This window comes from Drosophila ananassae, assembly GCF_017639315.1.
Source record: "Drosophila ananassae strain 14024-0371.13 chromosome 4 unlocalized genomic scaffold, ASM1763931v2 tig00000054, whole genome shotgun sequence".
NCBI classification, from domain to species: domain Eukaryota; kingdom Metazoa; phylum Arthropoda; class Insecta; order Diptera; family Drosophilidae; genus Drosophila; species Drosophila ananassae.
Genome location: NW_025319037.1, coordinates 7421564 through 7434850, shown reverse-complemented (window position 1 = coordinate 7434850; position 13287 = coordinate 7421564). Strand labels below are relative to the sequence as shown.

Genomic DNA, 13287 nt, shown 5'->3' with positions numbered 1-13287 from the left:
GCATGTGTGTTCCCAGGGGTGGTTCTGCTGCGGTGTTAAGCTGTTCACGCAGCATTGTTGCCAATCTGGTGGATATGACGGGGTCTCCAAGTCGGTGTTAGTTCAGGGGGGGGGGGGGGGGGGGGGGTGATCTTTTTGTGCTTCTGGTGACAGTGTAACTTCGTCTGAGCTTGATTGAGAGCTCTCCGACTAATAGTTCATGGTCACTGACAATTGACGCACTTCTCCTGTTCCGTACATCGCTAAGGGAGTGTCTCCATTTCCTACTTATGCACAGATGGTCAATTTGGTTGCGTGTATGCCCATTCGTTGATGTCCACGTGTACTTGTGCACTTCCTTATGGGGGAATACAGTGCCACCAATGACTAGTGGAAATGTCTGGCATAGGTCGGCCAGCATATCACCATTGTTGGTACGTGTTCCCACACCGTGCCGGCCCATGATTGGTTCCAATCCATTGTTGTTTGGGCCTAGTTTCGCGTCGAAATCTCCCATGAGAATTTTAATATCACCTCACTTGCTCTTGGTGAGTGAAGATGTGAGGGCTTGTAGAAGTCGTCTTTGATGTCATCACTGGCGTCTTCCGTCGGGGCGCAGCATTGGACGATGGTAATGTGCCTAGCGTTGCATTGGAATCTAGCAATGATGATTCTATCGGATACCGGATTCCAGATGATAAATGTCTGTTTGTATTGCTTTGACACATATATTCCTACTCCATTCCTGCCCCCATCACTGCTCCCACTATGCACTACTAGATTGCCATGTGTTGTTGTTGTCGTCCCACTGCCTTTCCACCTCATCTCGCTCATGCCAGCAATTGCGATCTGCATTTTGTCCATCTCCTCTTCAAACTGCGCAAGTCTCACATTTCATTGTCCAATTCGTGTCAGTTGCGAAAAGCGGAGGGTCGTCGTCGGGTTGGGGGATGATTGTTTTCTGATCTTGTGTTTGTTTCTGTAATCGTTATTGTGCAGTCGATCTGGTGATTAGCCGAGTGCAACTTATCTCAGAAGTGGGGCTGCCACCTAACGACATCTGGGAATGCCGGTATTTCGGGTTTCATGTACATAATTATAAATAGAGAAAATCCAACGAGAACTTTCGCTATTTACATTATATGCGCGAGCGCCGAAAAACTTGCAGGGCCATGCACTTGACATGAGTGGGCTCGAACCCACGACCTCACGCCTAGCGAGCTAGTACACTAACTACTAGGCTATGAGGCCCCCTAGGCTATGACGTTTGTAATACGTACCACGTATTATACGTATGGACACACTAGGTCATACTGCACACTTCAGGCTGTCTATGTAGTCTGCGGGGACACCCACAACTCCACTTACTGCTCTACAAACAAGGGCACTACCGCGAAGAAATGTACAAACTGCGGAGGCAACCATACGGCAAACTATAGAGGATGCATGGTGTACAAGGAGTTGAAGAGTCGCATGCGTCAAGCGACCGCATCGCGCAACCAAAATCCACAGAATGTGTACATTGGATCAAAAACTTGTTTAAAACCAGAACATGGTAATAAAGCTGCTCGTTGCACAACAGTCCAGGCCCGGCAGGAGTAGTGGGTTGAGTGGGTAGCTAGACCCACTCGAGAAATCCCGAGTAGTAAAATTACCCACTCGAAATAATTGAATACCATATATAGTAAACTTGGATGATTTACACATTTTGAATTTCTCGCGGGAAACATGCGTGCTCGGAGCATGCGAAAGGTGTACGTGCACGTGTTATATGTGCCAACGACAGCTGTGTATAACCTGGAGGCAAGCGCCATTCAAGGCACCCGGTGGAAAGGGGGCACCAAATAGTACTGCCTGGTAACATCACTCGACATCAAGAACGTCTTGAACTCAGCAAACTGGTCGCGGACGTAAGAGGCGCTTTTGAGAATGAACATACCTGGATACCTCCTAAGAATGGTGGATAGCTACCTGAGCAACAGATCTCTTCTATTTGTCACGAACGAGGGACGCTAAGAGCGCGAGGTCACCGCTGGATTGCCCCAAGGCTCAGTGCTCGGGCCACTGCTCTGGAACGCGATGTACGATGGTGTTCTTCGGATTGCAATGGCCGAGGGAACATCTGTAATTGGATTCGCCAATGACGTTGCAGTGGTGGTCGTGGCGAAGACAGTCGTGGCGAAGACAGGGAGGTGGAAGCTACGGCGAACCGTGCGATCGAAAAAGTGGAGGCTTGGCTGTCCACCGCCGGACTACAATTGGCACCGCACAAGACGGAAGCAGTGCTAATCTCGAGCCGGAAAAAAGTGAAAACGGTGACGGTCCGAGTAGGAGGAGTGGCCATCACCTCAAAGAGAGCCATCAAATACCTCGGAGTGATGCTGGACACGTGGCTCTCATTCCGGGAGCACTTGGAGCATACTCACAAGAGGGCAAGTGAGACGATAAGGGCACTCTCACGCATGCTGCTCAATATTAGAGGCCCGAGGCAAGAAAGGCGTAAGCTCATCACCAGCGTGGTAAGCTCGCAGATTCGCGCGGTCTAATGTGAGGGGTATCGAGGCTGATTATTTGTGCGGCTTTGTGCGTTACGCACGTAATGCGCCTTCAGAACGGTGTCGGACGACGCGGAACTTGTGATCGCCGGTCTCATTCCGCTAGGGGAACTGGTTCGGGGAGAGGTCAGAGCTGGCCGAGACTGTGCAGGACGAAACCGCGTCGGCGTCGGCTAGGAAGGCAGCGGGGAGAAGCCAGACCAACTGGCAGAGCTTATGGGAAAACTCTACAAAGGGACGTTGGACGCACAGGCTTATTCCGGATGTGGGCATATGGACCGGAAGAAAGCACGGCGCCCTTAGAGGCCCTTAGTGGACACGGGTGTTTCAGAAGCTATTTGAAGCGATTCGGGCACGAAAGAGAGGATGGCTGCCCCTCATATGGCAGGGGGGTCATGGAGGACGCCTACCATGTCCTCTTTGACTGTCGGCGGTTCGACGAGGAACGCACCAACCTTGAGAAGAGCCTGGAGGAGACCTTCTCACCGGAGAGCATGGTGCCAATGCTGGAGTCGGGGCGCAAATGGGAAGCCACAGCCAAGTTTGTGGCAAAGGTTTTGAAGGAGCTGCGAGCCCTGGAGAGGGTGCGTAACGGGTGGGAGGACTCAGTTGCAGGAGTTGGGCGAAGCATTGCTTCACGGCCGTACCGTCCAACACAGCAGCATCAAGCTCCTCTAGCCCCAATAATAAATTAAATTACAAGTAATTTAAATAATTAACTGGTAGGATATATTTAACATAAGAGAAAATAAATAAAATACAAATATAAAAAAAAAAAACAAGAAAGGAAAGCTAACTTCGGGCGGGGAGCAAGTTGATATACCCTTGCAGTTGAGTCGCAGTCCGCTAGGCGGCGCCACGCATCTTATATTATTAGATATATAGCAAATCGTATATAGTCGGCCGATCCTTATGAAATTTGGCATATTGAATTATTTTGCCCAAAGAGTAATCTGTACCAAGTCCCATCTTTCTAACTTAAAAAACACCAAAGTTATGCCAATTCCGATCGTTCTATGACAGCTATAGGATATAGTCGGCCGATCCTTATGGAATTTTGTACACAAGATATTTTGGTCAAATATAACATGTGTGGAAAGTCCCAACCCTCTAACTTGTGGAAAGTCCCTAACCCTCTAAAAAACACCAAAGTTATGGCATTTCCGATGAATCAGTTGTATGGCAGCTATAGGATATAGTCGACCGATCCCGGCCGTTCCGACTTATATACTACCTGCAAGGAAAAAAAGGATGTGTGCAAAGTTTCAACTCGATAGCTCCAAAACTGAGAGACTAGTTTGCGTAGAAACCGACAGACAGACAGACGGACATGCTCATATCGACTCAGGAGGTGATCCTGATCAAGAATATATATACTTTATAGGGTCGGAGATATCTCCTTCTCTGCGTTGCACACTTTTGACCAAAATTATAAAACCCTCTGCCAATCATATGTTTATATTCGTGACCGTGACAAGGTTTTGCAGCTTTTGTGCAGGCAAAATGAGCAAGCGAACAATTTGGGGGGAGTTGTGAATTTCTTGAAAAAATACGAATGGGCTAGAGGGCTCATCCCAGATTTTGTTCGTTTTGTTCGTCTGTTGATAAAAATTCTAGGGCCATCCTGTTCAAATGAGAGAAGTTTTTCGGTCCTTCGTCGACTGAAAACATATTTAAGGTCGACAATGTCACAAAATCGACAAAATCGAAATAATCTATGCAGACTCTACGAATATCAATGTGGAACGCCAATGGTGTCTCACGGCAAAAAACTAGAATTGTCACGATTCTGTCACGATAACCATATTGACGTTATGCTACTGGTGGAAACGCATCTTACAAGCAAATATAACTTTCAAATAAAAGGCTATACAATCTACCGCACAGATCATCCAGATGGGAAAGCCCACGGCGGTACTGGAGTTCTAATCAGAGAACGATTAAAACACCATTTTCACAAAAGGTTTGAAACAAACTTCTTGCAGGCCACATCGATACAAATTCAGACAAGAAACGGAAGCCTTTCAATCGCTGACGTTTACTGCCCTCCTCGTTTCTCCATCTCGGAAGGACAATTTATGGACTTCTACAATTCACTTGGGGATCGCTTTATAGCCGCAGGAGACTAAATCGCCAAACACATGCACTGGGGATCACATCTAGTGACTCCCAGAGAAAGGCAATTGTACAATGCAATTATAAATGTGAGAAATAAACTGGACTATGTTTCCCCTGGAAGTTCCACATACTGGCCAACCGACCCACGCTCCCAGACCTTCTTGATTTTGCGGTGACAAAAAACATACCTTGCATTCTAATGAGTGCCAATGCAGCCTTATCATCGGACTTATCATCAGACCACTCGCCTGTGCTTTTAACGCTTCTTCAAAGCCCAGAAATAACTGAACACCCCCTAAGCCTGACATCGCCAAAACAAACTGGCTTAAATACAAAAAGTACGTGAGTGCCCACTTAGAACTCGCCCCAGAGTTTAACATAGAATCGAACATCGATTACACTACGAGCGCTCTGGAAGAAGTACTCGTTGCGGCAGCCAAAATCTCTAATTCTCAAGGGAAGAAGGTAGACCGAAACAAATACCACAAATTTAATCAGCAAATTGCTCGTGCGAGAAAAGAGGCGCACGCGTCGTGATTGGCAAAACAGCAGATCACCAGCTTTAAAGCAATACCTTAAGGAAACAACACGATCACTCGACCAGGCTCTTCACCAAAAAAAAGAAAATGCACAGCTAAGGTACATCCAGAATCCTTCACCTACAAGCACAAAGTATCCTCTGTGGAGGGCCCACCCAAATCTCAGCGCCCCAATCGAAACAACCACCCTGATAAGAATCTCTTCGGGATGCTGTGCTCGCAGCGACGAAGACCGAGCTGAAACATTCACTACAAATCTCGAAAGTGTCTTCCAGCCAAAAACTGCCTCAAATTAATTACTTCTGCCAGTCATTCAGCCAGAGAGTACCCCTCAGTCAACTGCACCTTCATTCCGGCCGAACGAAATCAAAAAAGTCATAAGAGGGCTAAAACCAAAAAAGGTTCCCGGTGGTGATTTACTGACGCCAAAGATGCTGATCGAACTTCCAAAATGCGCTATAGAGGTCGTCTGCAAACTATTTAATGGTATCATTAATCTTGGCTATTTCCCAAAAAAGTGGAAGAAATCCATCATTATAATGATACCGAAGCCTGGAAAAGACCACACAACACTGTCATCGTACAGACCAATAGGCCTTCTATGTTGTTTGTCTAAATTGTTTGAAAAATGCTTGCTAACTCAAATAATACCACATTTGGAAGCTTGCAAAATTATCCCGGCACACCAATTTGGCCTCTGAAGAAACCACGGAACCATCGAGCAAGTGAACAGATTAACATCCAAAATACGCTCAGCCTTCGAACAGCGAGAAAACTTTAACGCTATTTTTCTTAAAACTCGCTCAGACCGAGTTTGGCTTAATGGACTCATGCACAAAAACAGAAAGTATTTGCCAACATACACCCACAAGCTAATCATACCTCCACAATAGGGTATTCTCCATGAGATGCAACGCAGCTACTTCGGGCGACTACATCATCGAAGCTGGAATTCCACAAGGAAGCGCACTAATCATCTAATAGTAGTGAAAAGGTGGCTGTCCGACTGGCGCATTAAAATAAACGAACAAAAGTGTAAACATGTAACGTTTACTCTTAATAGACAAACATGCCCTCCACTTTCACTATACGGTATGCAGATCCCTCAAGCTAACGAAGTAAAGTACCTTGGCGTCCACCTTAATAGACGACTAACCTGGTGTAAGCACATCGAATGCAAGAAGGTGCACCTAAAACTGAAATAAAAGCAACGAAAAAAAAAAAATCTTGTAAGAGTGATCCCACTTCTGATGTCAGGAAATGGTGGTCATTTTCCTCTGCCATTTTGTATTTCACCACACGCAGCGAGTCACAATGATATTCTTTTACGTCCGTTCACTTATGATGGCTGTTCTTGATTGCCTTCCCTTTCCTCTTCCTCCTTTCCTACCGCGTTCTTATTCAAATAAGCTTCTCTTTCTTCATTCTCTCTTCAATTGCAATGCTCATTTATTTCCTCTTAGACTATACACTTAACTTATAATTAATCAGTAAATAATATTTGAAATTAAATCAAACTTATCTCCGACACGGCCTTCCTGACTATAACACGTCCTCGTGTTGCTTTGCATAGTACAATCATCCGAAACATGATTGTCTTTACCCTGAAGAAACTCCACAGAAAATTCATACTTCTCTAGTTCGCGTGTTGGCATTCAGTGGTCCATTCGAATCTTACATCCTTTTTACCTCGTCCTTTCATAGTCTCGTTATAATACGTGCATAGTCGAAAAAACCTTTACTAAATCGTCTATAATAGTTACAAAATGCAACGAACCTTCTAGAGCTCAGTGCGTCCTTAAGGACTGAGTATTTCAGTACATTAAATTACGTGTATTACATTAAATACACGTAATATATGTCGGAGATAAGTTAGATTTAGATTCAAATATTATTTACTGATTAATTATAAATTAAGTGTATAGTCTAAGAGGAAATAAATGAGCACTGCAAATGAAGAGAGAGAAGCTTATTTGAATAAGAGTGCGGTAGGGGAGGAGAGTAAAGCCCTGCTGAGCGTGGCGCAATGATGGAAAGGAGGAAGAGGAAAGGGAAGGCAATCAAGAACAGCCATCATAAGTGAACGGACGTAAAAGAATATCATTGAGACTCGGCGCGCGTGGTGAAATACAAAATGGCAGAGGAAAACGACCACCATTTCCCGACATATTCATAACTAAGAGCTTGCGCAGAAGCACTACCAAAGCTCCCAAAGTGCGTGCTTTACAAAAGAACAACAAAGCGCATGCGAATCTGGGAGAACGGGCTGATAACGGGCAATTAGTGAACCGCTGCGGCCAGTTACACTGAGAGAACTACTTAGTGATAATTACAATATTTGATTCTGCACAAGTCCCAACAGTCATCATTCTTTGAAAAGAATGCGTCGCCATTTTTAAACCATAGGTAAATCGCCTGAATAGAAAGGCGCCATTGCTTGTATAAAATGATTTTATATTTCTTGAACTTTCTTCAAGTTCTATTTGGTGAAATCCGGATTTTATATCTAAACATGAAAAATATTTTTCTCTTCTTAATTGATCGAGAGTATCATCTATTCTATGAGATGCGAATTTCTCAGCCAATAATTTCTTATTGATTTGGCGATAGTCTATAACAAAACGCCATCTTTTTTCATTGGAATTCGGTAAGGATTTCTTTGTTAGGAGTAATAGTGAACTGCTATATTCAGATACGGATGGTTCCATTATCTTATCCTCTACAAATTTAGTTACTTATCTAGATATTTCGGCTTGTTGGGAATGAGGTAGTTTTGTACGTAATTTGGTTTATCGTGTTTATTGCTTGTAAAAATTATTTGCTGTGATTGGTTTCATTTCTAAATATCTGTATACTTTAAACATAATTTTGTCATAAGGTCTTTTCGTGCAAGTGGGAAGTTTTTCCCTAATTTTTTCATAATTTTTGCTAACTACTTCGCAACGTATTTCTACCTCAATTTCGTTTGTAGTATGAACGATTGGGATTTTTATATATTGATAAATATTATCGGGATGAGGCTATCACCTCATAATTAGTGCAGTCTTATTATAATAATATTATCAACTAGCTGTACCCTGCCACACACGGCAGAACACGGCAGGGCATAAGTTTCGAATACGTATAATTTCGTAATACTTGTGGGTAAACAATATTTTTCGTTTCTCCATTCTCCGCGTAAATACGAAGGCTATCTGGTTTGCCTACACGGGAACACGCAACGTACAATAACCCGTGTGAAAGGCAATCCGCATCTAAATCTTAACCACAAAATTCCAGTGATTGACCTTGAGCTTTATTAATGGTCATGGCGAATGCCAATCTGCATGGGAAACTGCAATTTTTTAAATTGGATCGGTGTATCAGACGGGATCAGGGGAATCCTAAAAAGGAAGACATCTTCACCTTTGAAAGATCATGTTAAGATCATTGCTTCCACTAGCATTCCGGATCATAATAATTGGGATACCCATTTTTAATTTCAATATGTGGGGTGGCATCCCAGGCAGATCAAGTGAATTCAGAAATTCCGTTGGGTAATTAACTCCTTCATCTGTCTCCACATCGATGTCTATTGATTTATATGTAATTTCCTCAGTTTCTATGCTGGAGTGGATAACATGATTACGTTGATAGACATCTTTATTCTTGGCGGCAAAGATAGCCCATTCACTGAGCCAATCGTGATTCCTATAATTGATTTGAATATTAGGAAATACTTTTTCGATTAGTTCCTCTTTCGATGTTACTAAATTAAAAAAATTTTCTGGTAGTCATATTTTTCTTGACGTCTCATTAACTGGCAGTTAATACAACTGGACATGCATATTCGTCATTAACTGAAAAGTACAGACGTGTCGCCACAATGTTGAATATTTAATGCAAGCATTTATCTCGTCCGCTGGTGCCGATCGAGAAATTACAGGCAATATAAGCCTGAAATCTCCTGCGAGCAATATTAACGCATTCCCGAATGGTTGAAAGGTTCCACGCAAATCCTGCAATGATCGATCAAGAGCCTCCAGCGCTTTTTTATGTGCCATGGTACATTCATCCCAAACAATGAGCTTACATGCTCGCAGTACTTTTCCCATACCTGATGCTCTGGAAATGTTGCATGTGGGAATCTCGATGATTTGCATGTTCAATGGCAACTTCAGCGCTGAATGAGCAGTCATTCCTTTTTTACTAGAACCGTGGCCAGAATAAATCTGATAAGGAATGTTTTCCCAGTTCCGCCTGGAGCATCATTTGCATAACATGATCGTAAGCGCCTTGTAGTTCATGGGTTAATTTAGTAATCGCTTTTGTAAGTCTGCTCACGGCCAAATCCACATCAAATGAATCAGCCGCAATTCGGGTGGGTACTGGCATACCCAATTAACTTAGCACTTTATTTGCAATAGCTAAGCACTTATCTTCAATGTTAATCAAAGTTTCAATGCAAATAATGTCTGTCAATTCCGTGGTCATATCGGAATTTTCTAGGCGTACTCTGTTCAAAATATCCTTAGCAATATGCAAACGATATCTCTCCCATAACTGTGTTGGAGGTGAAGGGAAGTTAGCGATCAAGGATGTTATAATTGAACAATGCTCAAGATAATATAAAACAATGAGCGAATTTGGTTGGGATGTGCAGTGTTGCACACATTATAAATGCAGATATCCTACTGTTGGTCGTTCTTCTATAAATTTAGAGCTTGGCACGCACTGCGAAAAATAACATACGTGACGCCATTGACATTTTTCAAATATTGGAAAGACCTAGGACCAGCCACAATTACCAACAGCATGCGAAGGAAGAAACATTCCCTTTGATTAAGATGCACTGTATAGATTCTACCAGTTGTATTTTCTTTGAAAATGACAGGTTGTCCTTCGACGGACTCCCCTCGTTTGCGTCGTCTAAATACTTTTTTAGTTATATTCCACGCGTAATAAGAGGGCACTTTTAAATAGAGTAGTGTTCGGTCGAAAACGTCTTCCTGGCATAAGGTGAAAAAAACGGTTAGAGTTGTGGCAGGCGGATTGAGGGATTTGTCTTGCCCATTTGCATCTGTGAAATAGACACGTGGCCATTCTTCAAATGCACTGCTAAGTGTTCTAAGCTTATTGCTCTCGATTCCAGCCGATGTTTGATAGGAAAAGCTTCGATTCTGCAGTGGATCCAGCAAGCAGAGTTCACAATGGCTCTGGTGGTGTTTCAAATTGAGGTAATTTGATTTTCCCGCCAGAACAACACATCCTTTCGTTTCATTATTGAACTTCAGAGCTCAATCCAATTTCAACTGCTCCATAACCTTTAAGCTAACATGATATGATCTACTGATTTCAATAAGAAAATAAAAATCTTCCATAGGAAAATGTTTGGGTAAAAATAATAGAAGACCAAAAATTAATGTAGAAAATCTGAGATTTCAACTTTGGATGAGTATTTCAAAGCTATGGTAACTGCCAGATACCATTTTTATTTTTAGTTGGTACACATACATTTCAAAAATGATATTTAATAAAAACAATGATGGTCATAGCCATTACACGGCGTACATAATTAAATATATATGGTAAAATTTGATCAAATTCTTCTCTTAGGTGTACCGCGGAAACTGTGGGTGATAGAACCTATATTTGTTCTGGACTTTGGTTTAGGGGGCTTAAAGGTTATGGAGCAGGTGAAATTATGCGTGGACATTTTTTGCTGTTGGCCTGTGAGACAGACTAAAAATGGATTCAAAGAGTTGATTAGCGGTTTTCGTAAAATCAATTCGACCAACTCTGTTCGCTCGATACACAGTTTAGTAGTCTTTAACTACTAAATGAGCCTCCAAAGTGCTTTTAGTGAGGTGCTTGTGGCGAATAACCTTCAGCCTACTCACCCGAAAATTATTCAGCCGTTTATATCTCTGGTGTAATATGCACATATATGCACTATTAATTTATTATATTATATAATTATACAAGTATATATATATATCGACCACCCACTGTACAAGAGTACTTAAAGGGTACACACTGTAACACTTTGTTGCAGTGTTTATGTTATCCAAGATCTCGGTCATAAACCTAAGTGCACCGAAATATGAATCGCCCGCTGTGCCTTTGCTGCACGCCGAAAAGTGCATATGTCCGCATATACGTAACACGAGTGGACCTTATGCATGTCCACATACCTCCGCCTAAGCGAACATAACATAAATATATATTCATATATAAATATTTAAGAATACATAAACGTCTCTCCGCTACCGCTTTGGGCAGCGCAGCTACGAGACTTAGACTTCCTTTAACTCATAAGTAAATTTGTAAAATCAGAAACTCCCATGAGCTCGGAGCGGCAACAACAGCTGCTCCGAATACAAAGCAAACCTTAAATAAAATAAAGATATGCTAAACCTTCAAACCAACCGATATAATCAATAAAAACTGGAAACACGACCACAAACCTGGGGAGCCTTCAACATAACACTACATGGCGACCGTGACAGGAACAGAGGACATCGAAGGATCCCCAACGCAGAAGGCATCATAGGATCAACAACTGGAGGAAAAAAAAACATCAAAGAGAAAAAAAAACACACACAGCAGCAGCCACTTTTAAATGGAATTCCAATGATCTAAATGGAAAACAGAATATCGCAGAATTACCGAGAATAAAGAGAAAATGCCCCAATGACTGCAGAGGACCCCTGGAATCACCCTTCTGCGAACAAACCTGTGCCAGCACCGGTGCCCCAACAACCAAATAAGGAAAACAAGCCTGTGCAGCCAGCACCGGCCCCATTTAGCGCTCCAAGCTTAGCCCGGAACAGTGAACCGACAGCGCTACCAAGAGCGCAAAATTTTTTTTTCCCCATGCACTGCGTTGCATATTTTTTTTGTATTGCACTGCGATGCATATTTTTTTTTAGTATAAAAAATCCTTTGTAAAATTGAGCGACATTAAAGTTGCCCGATTAGCGTGTAGGCAGGTTTTTATGTAAAAAATACAATGAACAACAAAGAAAAACTACCAATATATATATAAAAAAAAAAATTTATAGGCAGGTTTTATAAAAAAACAAGAAAGGAAAGCTTACTTCGGGCGGAGCCGAAGTTGATATACCCTTGCAGTTCAGTCGCAGTCCTCTAGGTGGCGCCACGCATCTTATATTATTAGATATATAGCGGATCGTATATAGGCGGCCGATCCTTATGAAATTTGGCAAATCAGATTATTTTATCCAAAATAGAATCTGTACCAAGTCCCATCTTTCTAACTTAAAAAACACTAAAGTTATGCCAATTCCGATCGTTGTATGACAGCTATAGGATATAGTCGGCCGATCCTTATGAAATTTTGTACATAAGATATGTTGATCAAATATAACATGTGTGGAAAGTCCCAGCCCTCTATCTTAAAAAACAACGAAGTTATGGCATTTCCGATCAATCAGTTATATGGCAGCTATAGGATATAGTCGACCGATCCCGACCGTTCCGACTTATGTACTGCCTGCAACAGAAAGAAGGGTGTGTGCAAAGTTTCAACTCGATAGCTTCAAAACTGAGAGACTAGTTTGCGTAGAAACAGACAGACAGACAGACGGACAGACGGACAGACGGACATGCTCATATCGACTCAGGAGGGGATCCTGATCAAGAATATATATACTTTATAGGGTCGGAGATGTCTCCTTCACTGCGTTGCACACTTTTGACCAAAATTATAATACCCTCTGCAAGGGTATAAAAATAACGGAAAAATAAAAATTAATTTTTAGACATATATATAAAAAAAATAATAACAACGCTCAATGCCAAATTCTGACATATTAAAGATGCACCTATGATATATACAAAAAAAAAAAAACGATTTCATATGTTCATGAATAATCTTATCTTTACGTACAATGAAAATAAAATAAAAAAAAAAAATAAATAAAATAAAGAAAGTTTAAAAGAAAATAATTCCAGTATGAGTACACAAAGAGCCATAGACAAAACATATGAAAAGGACCCCTATTTCAAAGAAAGGATCAAGCAGTTAGTATCAACAACTCCAGTTAGTGTGTATGAGTTAGAAATACTTTATATAGAAACATTTAACTGCCACG

The 13287-nt window shown here is 42.0% G+C and overlaps 1 protein-coding gene across 1 annotated transcript in view; it reads left to right on the top strand.

Moving 5' to 3' along the window:
- Positions 1 to 13287, top strand: part of LOC6505486 (meiosis-specific transcription factor mei4) — an 84161-nt gene that overhangs the window by 31936 nt on the left and 38938 nt on the right. The gene's annotated exons all lie outside the window — the stretch shown is intronic.